The sequence below is a fragment of the Rhagoletis zephyria genome, unplaced genomic scaffold (assembly GCF_001687245.7).
Source record: "Rhagoletis zephyria isolate East Lansing unplaced genomic scaffold, Rhagoletis_zephyria_1.1 Rzeph_scaffold_00261, whole genome shotgun sequence".
Lineage (NCBI taxonomy): Eukaryota > Metazoa > Arthropoda > Insecta > Diptera > Tephritidae > Rhagoletis > Rhagoletis zephyria.
The window spans coordinates 205,097-224,554 of record NW_016157345.1 but is presented as its reverse complement, the minus strand read 5'-3'; the positions used below and the strand labels follow the sequence as shown (position 1 = coordinate 224,554).

The window sequence follows — 19,458 nt, the reverse complement described above, 5'->3', positions numbered from 1 at the left end:
GTACATAGTAGCGCTTTATCCTGGAAAAAAACACGTCTACCACATAAATTAAAGTGGAACTAGGCGGTGGGAATCGCTTACCCTTTCGCTTCAAGAAGGCATTACTTTAACATGGGCATGTCATTGGCCGTAAGCCCTTACCGGCAGGACTACCTTCGAACGAATGGAGAACACATTACATTCCGGATTAAAGAGAAAATAATTGACAATGCCTTACAAAGAAGCGAATGAATGGATAAAGAGAATCGAGAGAAGCGAACAGAGAATGCCACACAGAGAAAGTAATTTAGAATGCCTCAATATATACATTAGATTGCATCACCAAAAAATGTTGCGGCTTGTTCGCCGGGATTACAAATTTTATTATATATGAAGACGTCCACCAAAATATTTCCGAAAAATATTAAGATTTTCGTGAGCTGGGCCGATTTGAAAATACCTCAAAAAATGGAGTTTTTTTATGAATAGAAATAGTTTCTTAAAGACCTTTTTGAAAAAATCCCCTCAGATAAAAAAACCGATTAAGCTTAAAAAATCTGCACACAAAAATTTAAAAATCTACTCAACCGAATCGTAATATTTAGATTTTTGATGCTGTTTGTTAACTTTTTTCAAAGATTGATTTACGCCAAATTTGATTTGGGCCAAAACAATACATATTCATATTCGAACTGTTATTATTAAATTTTCGAAGTAAATGGCTTCGAAATCGCAAAGAAAGACCAAATGCATAGAAAAAAAGATTATTTAGCAGGAAGTTTTTCGCTTTAAGACTGCTGGCCCTTGCAAAAAAAGTTTTAAGTGTATACATACCTATACTTACAGATATATAGTGCAATTACAAAAGACTTGAACATCTACACCTTCGTTAATGCAAAAATGGCGTCGCCTTAAATTGCGCTTTTACATACAGTCTTCTTCACTTGCTTTACAAACTTCGAAAATTCCCATAAACCTGTGACAGGTGACAGTAGCACGTGTCTCAAGTGGTTTCTCTACAATGCGTTTATACAGTGTTTTATTATTGTATGTATATTTACGCATGTATATCCATATGTAAATAAGTTTATGCATATACATACTTTAATGCATATGCGAGTGCATTTTCAACCGTTTCAAAAATTAATGCTTTCGAAGTGCATTAAAGTTAAATTAAGATCAAATAATGGAAATACACTATACCTTAATAGTATGTACTATGTTCGTAAATTTACTGGAACAAGTTTGATACCAGAGTGTTTTAAAATTTAAAAATATACGGTAGAAAAAACACTATATAATTTTTTGTGGCATATTTAGTACAGTCAAATTGTTAAATATTAGTTCATTTTGAAAGCGGTGGTGCTAGTCGCGAATTGCCACCATTTTGATATCTATGTTAGCCAACGATTCTTCTTCCTTAGGTGACTAGTCACCTTAAACACTATAAAACATTTTTAATAACACACATCAACTCGCTTTCGCTAGAGGGAAGAATTTATTTTTTAACAAAACAATAAGCTTTGAACTGCTGTACTCGGCAACTGTGGTAGCAGTTGGGAACACAATATTTATACACGAGATTTGGTACTTTTTTTGTGACTATGCTTTAAAACCAACATTTGAAGAATGAGTTTTGCGTACACATACACGTAGACATGTATGGTGCGGTTTGTGGGCTGCAGTTAAAGTTGGCGGATTATGGTTATACTCATCCCAATGAAAAAGTTTTAATATCCTCAGATTCGATCCTTTTCTCTTGATGACGACCCGCCTCAAATGTTTAAAGATCTACGCTTTAGAGAAATGCACCGGGATATTTAAGGTAAAACTAAGCTGGTTGATGTGCTCCAATAAACACGACTTCGCCGAGAATAGTAAGATCTAAGTCTGCAGCATTAGGTCCCATGATTCATCAGGTTGCAAGGCTGTCTCCTAGGATAGATCAGAAAATTAAACACCGACTCAGATTATTCTCTTGTTTGGTCTTTGCAATTCAACTAAATATTATACTTGCTCTCTGAGACTATTTAGCAACAAGGCGGAAAATTTTACTAGAAAATCAGGCGACTTCCGGAAGTTTTCAAGAACAGTGCAAACTCCTATGAAACTGGTTAGGCTATGGTTTGGGTTAGGCTAGGCTACGTTACCATAAACACTACGACTAAATTACACAGATGACCCAGTTCTCTTGGGAGCTCATATTCTCAAACAGCACTTTCTGTATTGAGAATGGCTTCTTTGAGCCCTTCCATATCAAATGGGGGTTCAGACAGGTCAACACTTTATGACGCCACTTCTTTTATCTGAAGCTAGAGGGCCGCAAATAACTTATCAGCATGGATAATGACAAAATCTGATGAGAATATTCGATATATAGGTTCCATTGAATTGAAGGCTTAAGTATGAATCATAAAGGTATATCATCATAAAGGATAATATTTTAAGACTTAAGTAATACTGTTACCAAGAATACTTATATAAACGTACATACGTTTCAACTTAAGGCATACAAATTTTATATCCTAAAAGTACGAAAAGTACTCCAACGAAATTGCCGAGTGCATGGTAAGGCGGAAAATTTGTACAAAATAATCATGTAAAACCTGCTGCTGCCGTAAAGAACTAATGGCAGTGCTTCAGGCTCAACGCAAAGACAAATACACTTTGCTGTTACAACATATGTACATATGTACACTAGGCTGGTCCAAAATTACAACGGGGGAAAAAGTTTAAAGTGTTAAGCTTTCACCGCCTAGAACTTTTCTTAATGGAATACTAAAATGCCCGTTAAAAAGGAAATAACAATTTTGATCTGCCTGGAGATTTCTAGGTATTTTATATGAAAAAATAGATTTTTCGTGGAAATGGTATGGAAAACTAATATTTTCCGATCGGAAGAGTCTGTTTCTTTTCAGGAGACTCCCATTAATAACACTCAATTCTTTATTTTACCATTATATTAATACTAGACAACGATTTTTCATGGGCCTTCGATGTTTGCTCGTAAAAATAACAAAATATAAGTACAAGTACATATAAAAAAAAAAAAACTTCTTTCTCTAGGGAAACGTTAAACGTATGGTCTATTTAATAGGTACGCATATACCATAGACTATTATAGAAAATTATTCAAAAAGGATATCACTTCGACAAGTTTGCTTGTGTTTTATTTATAAAAGAAAATCGGCGGTCTTATTGAATCACCCTACACATGTATATATATTAGCGAATATATCTTTGTACTTGTCAAAATGATTTGACTGCCGGGCATAGTTGATTGCCATCTCTGTGCGCCACGTCTTCAAGCTGCATGGCAAAAAGTTTACAAGTGACTTTCTAAAACAGTTTAAGTTGGAAAATCTAAGCGTCCTAAAGCACAACTTCTTCCGCCCATCGTCAAACTCTTTTTAATAGCTAAATTTTTCTCTGACTTTAAGGCACAGCAAATGCAGTCAGCTTTTGGGTTTTTTTATTTTCTTGCTTTCATTGCCGACTTCTTTGTTGGCAGAGTACATCGCATAGTTGTAAAAAAGTATGCAAAAATTAGTAAAGAAAAGGCATACAAAATTGTTGGCTCGTGCATATGTATGTAGGCATGTAAAAATGTATGCCAATAGCCGGGTTTTCCAGTTTTGCATTTTTATTCGATAGCAGTGACTTTCGTTGCCGCTCTTTCTAATTTCTTACACATTTGCTTTATTCAGCTACTTCTTGCTGCAAAATGCCAACTGATTTATAGTTTTCTATTTTTAAGCGATTTTAGCTTCTTTATCGCTTCGTGAAAAATGTAGCTTGATGCTGCCGCTGCTGCTGCTGGTGTCTTTGTTGTTGTTTGGCTTTCCAATTTTTCTTAAGTTTTTTTTCTTTCTTTTGCACATTTAGCAGGTAATCAACCTGTCCAACTGCATATTTATGTATGTATATGGGTATTTCTCTCGCCTCACCCACCAAACCGATTGGTTTTTCCCTGCTGGGCTGCCACGCCTACTCGCCTCTGTATTGCATGTAGGCTGCATATTATGCAATTAATTCTTGTCGAAGCTGTCATGTATAGCGATTTATTTCTATTCAACTGAGCTTATCTAGCCTAGCCGACACTTGTCAAGCTGACAGTGGTAGCTGGTGCATGGTTGCGATGGTTAATCAATTAAGTGTACATATCTATGTATGTTTCAGTGTGTGCTTATGGGGCTATGCTGCATGTTGATGCAACGAAAAACTACAATATTGTTGCAAATTTAAAATTATAGGACATACCCGGAAGACATTGTTCTGTCCTAAAATTATTTACTTGCTGGACAACGAAACGAAAGAAATAATATGAATGACGAATTTATTTGAAATAACATTCAGAGTTTTAACAATTGCTCGAGCGGTATTATACTAAAATTACATTTAAACAATTTTTAGTTTGGTTGTCACCGTATTTCCAAATATGCAGTATGTAAGTACATAGGTGTATATTAAAAAATTTTTTAGATTTCGTATTTCGTATTTCTTTATTTTATAATTTAGATATTAGATTTTTAATTATAGACAGCATACCTAAATCGTGTATAAATTTAAATATATGTACATTAGGGTACGAAAATCAACTTTTTTTATTTTTCCTGCTGCCACCCAAAAATAAGGAGACACGTATTTTTTTTTTTTTTTTAATCGGTTAATATTTACCCATGCCGCCGTAGCTTTGAAGTTTCAAGACGATGTATTTTGATACTAATTTCCGGTATTCCTTGTCAGGTTTGGTATTGAGACAAACCGGCTGCACAGTTCTGCCATCTTCAATAGCATTTTTTAATTTTCTGGGGCTGAGATACCAGCCAAAATAGAGAGTAAACTTAGCTGAATAAAATTACTAAACTAAGAGTTCAGGACAATTAGGGGTTGTATGTTTATATTTTTTAAATGTCATTTACCAAAAAAATTTAAATGAAATTAATTCTTGTTCTTTAAACCTGAAATATATGTATAATGGATGAAAGATACATAGTTGTGCAAAAAGCTGAGCGTAAGTGAAACCATCAAGGCCAAAAAACATTGCCTTCAGCTTGGCGATCTTCCAATTTAAATGCAGTTCCTCCCACTTACAATTCGCAAAAAAATTTCAGTTCCTATTTAGACTGAAAGCGAGTTAACAAGAGGGTTTATTTAATTGCTTGGAAACTAAAAATAGTAAAATATAAAAGAACTTCAGCTAAACAAAGCGATGTTAAGTTGCTTACTTAAATGTCCATTTAAATGACCATCCTTGCCATAGCAGTCACTGCACAAATGCATAAAAAATAGAATAAGACTAAGAATGAGTGGCATAATGGAGAGTAAGAAAAAAATGGCGTGAAATAAGAATTGCAAGGAGTTGTGGGAAAACGTGTTTAACTCGCCCCAAAATGCGCATTATCTCACATTTTGCTTATTTGGTTTATTTGTTATTGTACTATTCTGCTTGCCACTGCATTTTTTGCTCTTTTGACAGCAAAAAAAATTTAGGTTTAATTATTTACTGAATAAAATGAAAGATAGAGCAGAGGAAATAGTTTAAAATGCATAGAGGAAAAACAAAAAATCGATGAACTAAAATAATATTTTAACAAATATATGTATGTCTGCTGAAAGGTAAAATTCTTTCATAAGACAATTGTCAATTCTGAAAATGAAGCAAAAATAAATAAACATATTTTTAAAAATTAAATGAAATCAAAAAAAAATATTACATATATAACGGGTGATTTTTTAAGAGCTTGATACGCATAAAATTTGCAAAATCTCATCGGTTCTTTATTTGAAACGTTAGATTGGTCCATGACATTTACTTTTTGAAGATAATTTCATTTAAATGTTGACCGCGGCTGCGTCTTAGGTGGTCCATTCGGAAAGTCCAATTTTGGGCAACTTTTTCGAGCATTTCGGCCGGAATAGCCCGAATTTCTTCGGAAATGTTGTCTTCCAAAGCTGGAATAGTTGCTGGCTTATTTCTGTAGACTTTAGACTTGACGTAGCCCCACAAAAAATAGTCTAAAGGCGTCAAATCGCATGATCTTGGTGGCCAACTTACCGGTCCATTTCTTGAGATGAATTGTTCTCCGAAGTTTTCCCTCAAAATGGCCATAGAATCGCGAGCTGTGTGGCATGTAGCGCCATCTTGTTGAAACCACATGTCAACCAAGTTCAGTTCTTCCATTTTTGGCAACAAAAAGTTTGTTAGCATCGAACGATAGCGATCGCCATTCACCGTAACGTTGCGTCCAACAGCATCTTTGAAAAAATACGGTCCAATGATTCCACCAGCGTACAAACCACACCAAACAGTGCATTTTTCGGGATGCATGGGCAGTTCTTGAACGGCTTCTGGTTGCTCTTCACTCCAAATGCGGCAATTTTGCTTATTTACGAAGCCATTCAACCAGAAATGAGCCTCATCGCTGAACAAAATTTGTCGATAAAAAAGCGGATTTTCTGCCAACTTTTCTAGGGCCCATTCACTGAAAATTCGACGTTGTGGCAGATCGTTCGGCTTCAGTTCTTGCACGAGCTGTATTTTATACGGTTTTACACCAAGATCTTTGCGTAAAATCTTCCATGTGGTCGAATAACACAAACCCAATTGCTGCGAACGGCGACGAATCGACATTTCACGGTCTTCAGCAACACTCTCAGAAACAGACGCAATATTCTCTTCTGTACGCACTGTACGCATTCGTGTGGTTGGTTTAATGTCCAATAAAGTAAACTGAGTGCGAAACTTGGTCACAATCGCATTAATTGTTTGCTCACTTGGTCGATTATGTAGACCATAAATCGGACGTAAAGCGCGAAACACATTTCGAACCGAACACTGATTTTGGTAATAAAATTCAATGATTTGCAAGCGTTGCTCGTTAGTAAGTCTATTCATGATGAAATGTCAAAGCATACTGAGCATCTTTCTCTTTGACACCATGTCTGAAATCCCACGTGATCTGTCAAATACTAATGCATGAAAATCCTAACCTCAAAAAAATCACCCATTAGATACTTATGAATTTCTCTTTTTCAAACAACAAAGCCTAAAAATTATAAGGAAATTAAATTATAAAAAGAAAAAATTAAACTGAAGAAGAAAAAAGAGTACTTGAAAATTAAATGAAATAATTTATTTTTAACACAAAACATCAAAAATAAAAAAAGCAATTGAAAACAACAAACAAATAAAATAAAAAGAAAAATAAAACAAGGTCCTAATAAATAAAATTAAATAAAAATATATACATATACATATCCTTTTTGATATATAAAAAAAAAAATTAAGAAATTAAAAAAATTTCAAAAAATAGAATACATTTCTAAAAATTTCATATATAACTTTACCAACTTCTAAAAACAATAAAAACTAATAAATAGAAGAAAATTAAATTAAATAAATGAGAATAAAGCAAAAATTTATAAAAATATTTTTTAAAGTTAAATAAAATCAAAAAAATATATATGTAGTATATGCATTTTTCGTTTTAAAACAATAACTTAGAAAAAACTTAGAAAAACTGAAGAAGAAAATAATACTTAAAAATTGAATGAAATAAAAATATATATATTTTATCTTTAAAACAAAGTCTAACAAAACAAGGTTTAATTAAAAATACAAAAAACATAAAATTAAAAAAAAATAAAACAAGATCTTAAAGATTAAATGAAATAAAAAATATATTTTTCTTCTGTCATCCAAAAAAAAAAAAAAGGAATTAAATAGAAAGATAAAAAAAAAATATTAAAAATAGAAAAAATAAAATAATTTTCTAAAAATTTTATGAAATTAAAAAATATATATTTTTTTAAGCAGTGATATCATAAAAAAAAATTAAAAATGAAAGGATATTTATCATAAAAAAATTAAATAAAAAAATATATTTTTCTTTTTAATACAATGAAATCTATTAATTAAAATAACGTCCAGCTCATTTGTAAGCAATTAGGGCGCACGTACGAGTGCTGTTGCCTGCACGATACTAAAAACATGATTGCTAATTTCAATGACATCGGTAGATTTTAGGTCCCGCCTTCCGATAATTCAATGTCTGCGACGAAACAGCCGATAACGTGATTCCAAAAGGAGAAGATACGTTAAGCGGCATGGTTTTCTCCTGATCGAATAATAAGAAATCAAACCAGAGATCTAGACGTGCGTACTATTCGTCCACCAAACATTGACTCAGGTCACGGAGAAACTAATTCGGTAGTGAAAAACGACGTTAAGCAACAGCACCAACTACGTCAAAATTTTCAAGAACCGATAATAATGTCAGCCTGGAAATCCGATATACTTAGAACCACTCTTTCCAAGAAATGCTACTTTGGACTGAAAATGCAATTGAGCAGCAAATTTCTCTTGACGAACAAAAGTCACATTTTGTAGGTCTCTCATCATGCCCGTCCCGTGGCAGGATTACAATCGTTAAAATATGCTAAAATGCTAGAGTTGAAATTTTATCCGAAAAGCCTTCGCAAAAAGCGCAAATCCTTGAGAGAATCTACGGATCGTTTCAGCATTTCGGAAAAAAGTTTTTGAGACTTTTTGCTCAAGGTAAATAGAGCTCAAATATCGAGCCTTAACCGCCAAAATAACGTAAGCGACATTTTTTTTAAAAAAAATGTCGCTTACGTTATTTTGGCGGTTAGGGCTCGATATGTTCAAGGGAAATATTCTTCGGTGAATTTAAAGCCTTTTACGCATTTGTGACGACGAGCCCCGTAGACGATTGCCAAGACCACGGCTTGTGTGTCCTGCATTAAAAAGCTTATGCAGAGGGAGACCCAATGGTTTTAATTGGAAACAGCACTCCGCCTAAATCGCTAAGCCCTTGTGACTCCAATGAAGAAGCAGATAACAATATACCAATTAACAAATTTACAAGTATTTGCAGCGCTTGTATGAAGCTAAATGTTCAGTTAGTCTAGACCTAATTTACGTAACGTAGCCTTATATATTGGCCAAAGTAATATATTTTTGTTCACGAATTTTTTTGATGTGGCTTATAGGCGGCAAAGTGACCATCAGCTGAAAAGGAATATACAAAAATAAAATATTTTCGCTTCTGGCTAAGCTGACGTGTTGAGTAATCATTCACGATTTCTTACGTAAGTTAAGATAAGTCTACACTAACTAGACTATTAATCTTTAATGAAGTCCTCAATTTATCCCAAATAATCAAATAAATTTGTTTATAATTTTTCTTTTAAATTCTTAAAACGAGCACCATTTATGTATGTATGTACATAGAATCACATAAATCATAACTCTGACAAACCAATTGCGGCCAAAATCGCTAAGCAGGCGTTGCGTTGATGAGCTCCATAGGAGGCTTCACAGCTGGCGGGCTACTTCAAATACCAGATAATTTAAATTTTTTTAATTGAAGTGATTAGCCTAGGCAAATATTAAAGAAAAAAGGTCGGAGCATGAATTACAACAACAAACAAACGGCTAAGGCACTATATTCCTTCATACCTACTTACCATACATACATACATATCGCCACCGTCTTCAAAAGAGTCACAACTCAAAATGATAAGTTTGGCAGAAAATGCGAAAAACTATTGCTTAGCACATGATAATCATATGCGCAAGGGCGACTTTACCTTAGGTTTTTTTTTAACGAATTATAACTAAAATCTGCTTCAGCTTTTGCTGAAAGGTAAACAAAAGCTCTGCGTACATTTTTAGCGCATAATCTCAAAAATATCAAAATTTGAGTTGTGACTCTTTTGAAGACGGTGTTCGATATGTATGTATATAAATATGGGTGTATCTATTTACATGCAAAAGTTAACGCTTGCCGCCCAACCAGGCAGCTGTACAGCACCATTTGTGAATGCTTACAAATTCAAATAATTTTAATTTCACTCGCCGGGATCATTTGCAACCGAATGTGACTAGTGTTCAGCTGTTAGCTGGCTGGCCCGTGTTTCGTGCTTATACATACATATGTACATATTTAAATAGATATGTCTGTATACATGTAAATATGCAGTTAGTAAACTTGTTGAATGCATTTTGTGGCTTTGCTATTTATTTATTTTGCGGCTTTTTGACTAATTAAACAGCTTTGCTTGCGCATATGCAGTTCTCAGCCCTGCCCTGCCCTGTCTCCTGTCTTCGCTTGCCACCTCTAACTGTTTAATCTTTTCAAACAACAAATTGGTGTGGTAAATTCTAACTACGTTTAGCTTTTTCATCTGATTTTTTTATTTCTATTTTTATTTGATTTTATTTTTATTTCAACTTTTAGTTGCTGCCCATAATTTATTTGCTAGGCAAAGTCATTTCCCAAGCAGCTTTGTTAACTGTGAAAATCTACAAATAATAAATAACCAACAATTTTCCGTTAAAAAGTGTTGTGCATATAACGAACCAACCAAAAACAAACTGTATATGCCACAAAGACAACAAAAACAAAGGACAGCGCAAAACCATAAAACAAAAATACGTATATAAAGTTCACCACAAAGCTGCAGAGCAAAAGCCAAAGTAGCGGATTTACATGCATTTAACAGTTCTCTCTTTTAGTTTCTCTGCATTAGCGTGATGTAAAAATTACAAATACAATGCCGAAATCACCGTTAGTGGCGGCACTAAACCATCGACACTGGTGACATTGGTGGTGTTGGTGCATTCATACACATTAGGGCTTTTAAAATTATTCGAATATTCGATTATTCGATTGGCAATCGTATGTTCGATTTTCAATCGAATGTTACTATTCGAGTAGTTACAGTACATTGATTATTCGAATAATCCATGGACTACGATAATTCGAGTATTTGTTATAATTCGAACGTTCGACCTTGAACAATTATTCGAATACCACTATTCGAATTTTATTATTTGATTGTTGCCTTATTCGAATAGTTCAAATATTCGATTAAACGAATACCAAACGCCCTAATACACATGTATACATAAATTGATACATATCTACATATATGTAGAAATAAATTCTAGTTTGTTTGCAATATTAGCTCTGTAAGCATATGTTTGTAAATATATACGCGAACTTTTTTCTATCCGCAACTTGTATGCTGTTAGTTTTTAACTGCAGCAGGTATTTTTTTTTTGTTAGTTAACATGTAGTTTGTTGATTTGGCAAAAAAAAACATAAATTCAACAAACTAAAAAATTGCCACTTGCCACCTAAGCTCAATCAACTTGCCACATGCCGTGCAGCCTAACAAGTTTGTGGTATAATTTAGCACTTTATCACTGAAAACTATACATATGCATGTGGATAAAGTAGACAGTTAACTAAGCGGAGTATTGAAAAATTTAAAAATTTTGATCTTATATTTTTGTAGATAGATTCGCGATAACCCTACGAAGGAAAGCCACGGATAACCAGGTATTCATGAAATTTGATGTGTAAACATCTGTGTTCCGAACTAGTCTCAGAAATGGCACAGAAAAAGTCGCGAAATGGTCCCGAAAGATTCCGTTTCTAGTCCCGAAATGATCCCGAAACGTCCCGAACTAGCCTTGAACTAATACCAAAATAGTTTCGAACTAGTCCCGAACAAGACATCGAAATGGCACAGAAAAAGTCGCGAAATGGTCCCGAAAAATTCCAGATCTAGTCCGGAAACGTTCCAAACTAACCCTGAACTAGTCCCGAACTATAGCAACGAGCAGCGTCGCTAGAACAGCTGACTAGATTTGTTTTCATTTGCACTACTTAGATTTTTAATATTATGAGCCGTTTATTTTGAAAGTGTCATAAGTCACTTCGCACCTCTTGTAATTAAATGACCTATTACTGGCGGCTTTAAAATAATTTTCCGTTTCGAAAATCAAACCCACCAAAGCAGCAATTTAAATGCAACAAAACGTACATTACCACTGGCGGAGTTCCACAGAGCTCGATGGTGATAACCCTCCTTTGGAATGTTTGTCGTTTTCCAGACGAGGTAACGATAGTTACTACCTGTTGGTGGAATTCTTTGTTGATATACATACATCAAAGTAAGTTAGCTGTGACTTCCGCAAAAACGCTGGTGCTTGAGTAGCTGGAACCAAAGGAATTAAAATTAGTAAGGCACACGACGTAGGCTATTCTAGTCAGTAGAAAGAAATTCCGCAATATTTATGTGAGAAAGAGTGTAAGGCACATATCGATACCTGAGTGGAAGATCGACCTATCTCGGCAGCCAGTTCGATAACGTCCTACTTCAGAATTTTATTGAAGAACGACCTACTTCAGAATTTTATTGATGAACGCCCTATTTCAGAAATTTATCGAAAAACTCTGGGACATCTGTAGGACCGATTAAACGGGTGCCAAACCTATACACGTCTGGTAGAGAAATTGTCAACCAAAATACATACATACATACATATTTACATACCCAGCCAGCAAAATCATTGTAAACGAGCTCGTAACTGGATGTTTTCTCGAAGAAAAGCCGGCTAAAAAGTCGTTTTCGAGTACTTTTTCGCTTGAAATTGTCGATCGCCTACGAACAGTCGTAAACGGATCGAAAAAGCATTCGGATGCGAATATTATATATTATAAAATATTGTGGTTCAAGAAAAATTTCCAACAGAATGAAAATTTTTTCTTGTGCTGACAAGAATTTGTCAAATTATCAATAATTTTGTTATCGCTTCTAGTAAGTTTCGTTTTTTTTTTAGTAGCAACAAAATGTAAGCAATTAAGGTTTTTATAGTAAGCGGTTCATTTTGATAATATAAGTACATATTATTTTTATACATAACGATATTTACATGACATTTCCATTTCAAAGAATATCATTTTAATGCAAATTCCTAGTATCAGTATCACTCCTGTCACTATGATATGAGACTCGTAATAATAAAAATACAAACAAATGCCAAAAAACCTTGCCTCCTGACCAGCAATAAAATAACTAGATGGATTTTATACATTTGTGTATTGCTGACCATTTTGCAGGCTTGGTCAACAAATATAAGAAAAAAAATAAAATAAATAAAAATAAAACATAACAATAGTTATGATTACATTGCCATTAACAAAGAAAATAAGAAAAATATAAAAGAAATAACACGAAATGTCTGAACAAAACACCAAGCCAATAAAAAGCAGTAATTTGATTGAATGAGTAGAAATACGAAAAAGCGAAACAAGCCATCAGCAAATAATGAGCAATAAAAAAATAGTGTGTTTGGATAGAAGCCCCGCCGTTTCGTCTGTTTGGCCAACTGTTGACTACCAAGTCCAACTGCGAGGTTACAAAGTTGGCTCAATGATTGTTATGTACTTAGTACTATTTATGTATGTACATACACGCACACATTCGAGATATGTACATACCCTGTGGGGAAAATGTCTAGTTTTGAACTGGTGCGCTTCTAGTACATTTAGAACCACTACTAGTTCGCGATAAATCTCTTTTGCATGCAAACAACTGGCGAATTTAACACGGCGATGTCATAGGAATTGGAAATTGTCCCCCGCTTCATTACCTTTTCTATAGTTCCGAACCAGCCCTAAATTCGACATATGGGATCTAGTTCGCTTTGCATCCCATTTTCTATAGTTCAGAACCAGTTGTAAACGAAAAAAGGAACAAGATGTTTTCTTTTTGGGTTACCATGGTAGCAAATTTTAATTATTGCAGAAAAATGTATTTTCAATCTGAAATCAAATTTGTTTGAATGAATGTGAATTAAATTTTGCATTTGAAAACACGTTTACATACCTTTGGCTGTAGCTGAATTTGCAGAGGTGCTGACTGTTATTGGTTATATTCCAGAAGCTCCCAAAATGTTAAGATGTTAACACAAATTTTAGTTTTGTATTACCAAACTATGAAAAAGCATCTGCGACGTGCAGACTGAAAGCGTAGTTGAACGAAAAACCCGCCAAGCAAAAATCTATTTAAAGTAAACAAGCCCCCGCTGCATCCCTTTTTCAGTAGTTTCGAGATAGTTCAAAATTCGCCAGATGAGATCTAGTTCGTTCTGCATTCTAAATTCTAATTCTAAATTCGTCATTTTAGATATAGATTTCTAAAATTGTTTTTTAAAAGTACCACATATCGCTGCTTTTGAACTGGTGGCGATCTAGTTACTATCGGACTGGTTCGTTTTTGGCGATAAAGATCTAGTACGGAACTACAAATTTGGTTCACCAGTTCACGGTTTCCCTACAGGGTATGTAGCCGGGAGTACTGGGAGCGCCATGAACATGCGGTGCGAGCGCTGCGACGTTTTTTGGTTCGAAGCTTGGCTATGCGTTTTAAGCTAGTGAGCGACGGACCCATAAAGCAAAGGGAACGACTACCAGCTCCGGCCACGTTTGTCTGCGGACCGGTCTACCGTTGTCGGACTTAACTTGATGCTTGCTCGTATATAGTGGACGCTCGCTTGGTGTGTCTGTGGTCAGTGACCCAAACAGAAAAGTAACAACGACATCGGCAGTCAAACAGAGAGCGCCGACGCCACCACTTTAGCCGCATTGACAGCTCTACTCGAGCGACAGAAAAAGGCAAGTGTACGGCAAGCGAGCGTGTTTGACCGCCATGCGAGTAAGAGTACGTGTGTTCTTGTGTGTATTAGAGTATACCGATTTCCATAAAAAAAAGACAATACAAATTTTTCGTAAGACAATTGCCAATACTGGCAATTATATTGAAAACTCTTTTCTGTCTTTCGAAAGACTTATTAAAAGATCTGCTAAGTAGGAGCTCTTAGCGATATTCTGTGTGTATTTTAATAATAAGTTTTATAAAAATTAAATTAAACAAAACTACGTATACATATGTATATATATTTTTTTTTTTGAAACCGGTAACAACTAAAAATGAAAATAAAATCCAATTAAAAGAGAAGAAAATGATGAAAACCCCAAAAAAAATCAATAAAATACGTTTCTAAAAATTAAATAACATCAAATTAAACAAAAGAGAAAGCTCAATAAAATTAATAAAAAGATCATGAAAATCGAATTAAATTAATATCAAAAATATTTTTCTTCATAAAAGAACAAAATCTAAAATCTAAAAATAATAAAATAAGAAATAAATAAAAGCAAAAAAATAAAATAAGTTTGTACAAATTAAATCAAGCTCAAAGTAAATAATATTTTTTCTCTTTATAACAATACATATGCTTTAAAAATTTAAGAAAACTAAATTAAACAAAAAAACTAAAAAAAAATTTAATGTTCCAAGAAAATAAGTTAGATTGAAAGCAGAAATATTTTTCTTTTTAAAAAATCTGAAATCAACGAAAATCTTAATACAAAATCTAATAAAATATAAAAATGTAATTCTAATCTAAAATCTAAAAACTGAATGAAATAAAATATAAAATGAAATGAAATTAAAAAAAAATATGTTTTTATTTTTCAAATCACAAAACCCAGAACTTAAAAGAAAATCAAACCAAAACAGAAAAAAATACATAAAATAAACTAAAAATTAAATGATATTGAATTTTCTTTTTGAAACAATAAAATTTAAATAAAAAAATAATTAAATAAATCAACTGCCCGAGGATTTGAACCTCGGATCTCTCAAATGGCACGCCAGTAGTTTGCTCCCTCGGCCATTGCAACTGTTGAAGCAGCTCGCGCACAATGATATACATACATATATCTCCATTTGGGGCAAGCTCATGTACTTTCTGCCAAAAGGGCTTTTCTCCGTGAAATTTTGCAAAGGAGATTTTTTTTGTAAGACATTTGTGCCAGAATAAAAAGGATCTTTCAAACTATCTTGCCTACTTTCTTTCAATTGTCTCACAAAAGACTTGCAACTATGTTAGCTATAATTGCCCTGTAAGTCAAAATTATCTTACCGTGATAACAAAATATATATGTATGTATAGCGTCCATAATAATAGCTAAGACGGATGTTTATATTTAGTACATTAAAATTTCCTAGAAGTTAGAGGTGGCAGTGCTTGTAATACAAATATGTATTTTCTTTCGTGACCCAGCCTAATGTTCAAAAGCAGGTTCCTCCCGGTTGATGTTGTGACTTTGTAAGCAATGCCCATTTTTGTTTCAGCTACTTATATATGAAGCTTGGACTTCATGTACATATGTATGTATGCATGCAAATCACTAGAATCCAGTCAAAAAACCACAAATTTCTGGTTTAGAATTTTTTTTCTTTTCAACTTGCAATTTTTTATAATTTGATTAAGCTCACCATTCTTTTAATTTCAGCCGTCTTTTGTTGCTAACTATCTTCATTTTGTATTTCCATCTCCGCAGTGCGTGTAGCAAGTACATATGTACATATATATGTACATATAATATTGCGTGTAGCGTCTTCTTCATATTTTTCAAGCTCCTCTTCAACTTGGTAAGCTATGCCTTCTACTGTGATCGTTTGTATGTTTGTTGTTTTCGTGTTCGGCATCGCAACTCCATCATGTTAATGATGGTAAAACACGTGCAACTCGCCAAACTTCTTTTGACCAAGCCGCAATGAAATGGCAATTATACTCGTAACTACTCGTCCTCTCCCTTACTTTTTTTATCGTCCATCAGCTCTAATTCCATTGCGCTGCTTTGGCTCTATTCATTTGCAATTAGCCATCTTTAGTCTGCCTGGGGGAATCTGGCAGCAGCAGTTTGAGTAGCCGGTTGAAAATTTCAACGTCATTAATTATGATGCTTAGTTTTCAAAAGGTTTTTTCTTTTTTCTATTTATTTTGAGGGTTTAAGTGCATTGTGGACAAACATATTTACATATTATTGTGTTTTAGAATACAAGGCATTAAAACAGTGATACAAAAATTAAAGTTTTTTAACGAAAAATAGCAGCTAATTTTAAGTGTTTTTAGTAATACAAAAATGCTATTAGTAGCAAGTTTTATGCTTAAAAAAAAAATAAAATTTTCTAAATTCTTGGAGTTAAAAGTTCATTATTTGTTACCTATCAAAGTTAAAAAAGTACAAATAGTTTCACCTGAACAAAGGTGTGTTTAAGAAGAAAATTTATCTAAACGTTTTAACAGCATGGCTGGATTAGGTTAGGTCGAAGTAGCTGTCTGCTAAGACTAATAGAGAAAGAGGCACACTTACATATACATACATATGTATATATCCTAAAGAGATCTAGTTACAAGAAACAACCGTTTAAGAACATCGAAAAATTCCAAATTGAAAAATATGTATGTATGTATGTATGTACCAAAATTTAAGTAAATAAAGCCAATATTTTCATAACTATTCTTAAATTAACAATTTTTATTGAAATATCAAATTTCTACTTACAGTTATTATAGCCGCATGTCATAATCATTCTGAAAATTAAAAATAAAATGATTTTAATGAATATGCCAAAAATATGAAAAAAAAACAATCTAATTGTGTGATTTTTCATATTAAATAATATAGCGCTCGAAGAATGTACTTATTTTAGAGCGAATGTAATTAATTATCGTTAAGAATACCATCGATTAGGTGGTGGTTAAACGATTGGCGCTAGTCCTCTTCAAATCCCTTTCAAAATAATATTTTAAATAAAACTTACTTAAATGTCTCTCGTTTGATAAACATAATTAAATATGTATGCATGCATTTGGTTTTACTCGTTCACTAAATAGATTTTGAAGTCATAAAAAGTGGCAACCCTCTTCAAAAATATTTTTGAAATAAACGAACTTACTCATTTGACACCCATATTTTAATATTTCATTACACGTGTCAATTATATTGAATTTTAATTTCTAAAGAGGTGGCAACCATTTCAAAAACATTTTCGAAAAAAGTTTTCTTTAAACCTTTCTCCTTTGATAGCCATATTGAAATATTTGAACCAATTTAAACTGTTTCTACAGGTGGCAACCCTATTTAGAAATATTTTCGAAATGAATTTGTTTTTGATTCCCTTGAAGCCCTCTTAAGCAAATATCTAATATTGTAATACAGGTATTTCTATTCCTGTCATTTTTTAGCATACAAATCGAGGATTTTTAGTGTCGCTATTTCTATCGTTGTCGAAATCGCTAAAAAAAAATTTTCACTCAAACATATTTCCTTATGTGCACAAGTTTTTAGTGCTTAGCGAAAGTTTCCGGATTTTGTCCGATTTCTGAACGTTTCTTAGTTTAAATGAAAACCTTTAAAAAATTTTCTTCCCAATAAAATTTTTACATTTCTCCTTAAAATTTGCTAAAAAATACAAATTTTCACCGAAACTTTGCATATTCCTTGTTCCGCTACTCCCAACTGCCATTTGATGCCAATCAGATGCATTGCATAATTTTAAGGCTAATTAAAATATTGTTACATGCCAAAAGAGAACAAGAGAAGAAGAGTAAAGCAAAACACTAGCACATTGCTATTTAGTAGTACAGCGAAGCCGAAACAATAACAAAGATGCTCAAAGTAAATGTATATTTTCTAACATCATCTACACCTTTGTCCATACACGCTTGAGCAGCCGCTGCAAAGAATTCACTGGTAGAATACTTATACTCTAAATGAAAAGTAATGAAGGTAAGGAAAATCATAGCGTAACGCCCACCACAAGTGTTGACTGAGAGGAGTTCGCCAATGAAGAAACGAAAAAATAAGCAAACTAAAATTAAATTAAGCAAAAGTGTGGGAAAATGCGTTCTAGCATAAACGAAAGTAAGAAAGAAGGGGGCGTTGTTGAAGAAACAGAAAAATATTTACATACATACATGCATACATATATCCATATATAGACAAATTTTGAAGGGTAGCCACTGAAGACTTTAAGATTTTTAAGTAAAGGCATGCAATTGTAAGATTGCCCCTGGCGCTCACTTGGGATTACAAGGGAAAGGTAAAACCACGCGGTGCAGGTTACTATCGGTGTGAAAAACTAAGTTGCACGTGCTGCTGCTTTGTTCCCAGTATGGAAATTCTTTACGCCCCCCCTATTTTTGGCGTGTGAACAACTTCGCCCACCTAGGCGTATTAGTAATGGAATGTTCTTAGTCCAAAAGTTGCGAGCAGCTCAGAAGTAGCTAGTACTTTGAACTAATTGACGAACATAAATACATATATGTATATGTATGTACATGAGCAGGGTGAAGCGTAACTGAGGTGTGTGTGTATAATCGATTATGTGAGGCGGCGAAGCAAAAATACATAATTATATAGTAAAACCTTTTTAGAGGTAATCAAAGCAAATAAGATTGGTAAAGAAAAGAAAACGACCCTTTGTTTTTTTAATAAGTTTAGTTACACTATACTTTTTACTTGGCACAGTTATGTGAATTTGAACCAAATAAAAAAAGCCAAAATTTGCTTAAGAAGCAAGGGAAAATTGAACGCGTATATATACATCACTGCATCGTTATGGGTGCATAACTCCCCATGTAATTATATGTAAATATATATATACGCACATTTTGAATAAATTAAATGCATTGTTTTTCATCGGATAGCACGAGTTTTATTTCTCCAAAAGGAATCTCTTGAATATTCTTTGAACAAGTATGTATGTAAATATTTTCATAGGAAATACCGTTAAAACAACAGC

General features: G+C 33.5%; 1 protein-coding gene across 3 annotated transcripts in view; it reads right to left on the bottom strand.

Moving 5' to 3' along the window:
- Nucleotides 1–19,458, bottom strand: part of stan (Protocadherin-like wing polarity protein stan) — a 133,506-nt gene that overhangs the window by 71,305 nt on the left and 42,743 nt on the right. For all 3 annotated transcript variants that reach the window (XR_001846784.1, XR_001846785.1, XM_017609867.1), the window contains exon 3: nt 17,217–17,245. The gene's annotated coding sequence lies outside the window, so the exon portion shown is untranslated. The remainder of the gene's footprint in view (nt 1–17,216; nt 17,246–19,458) is intronic.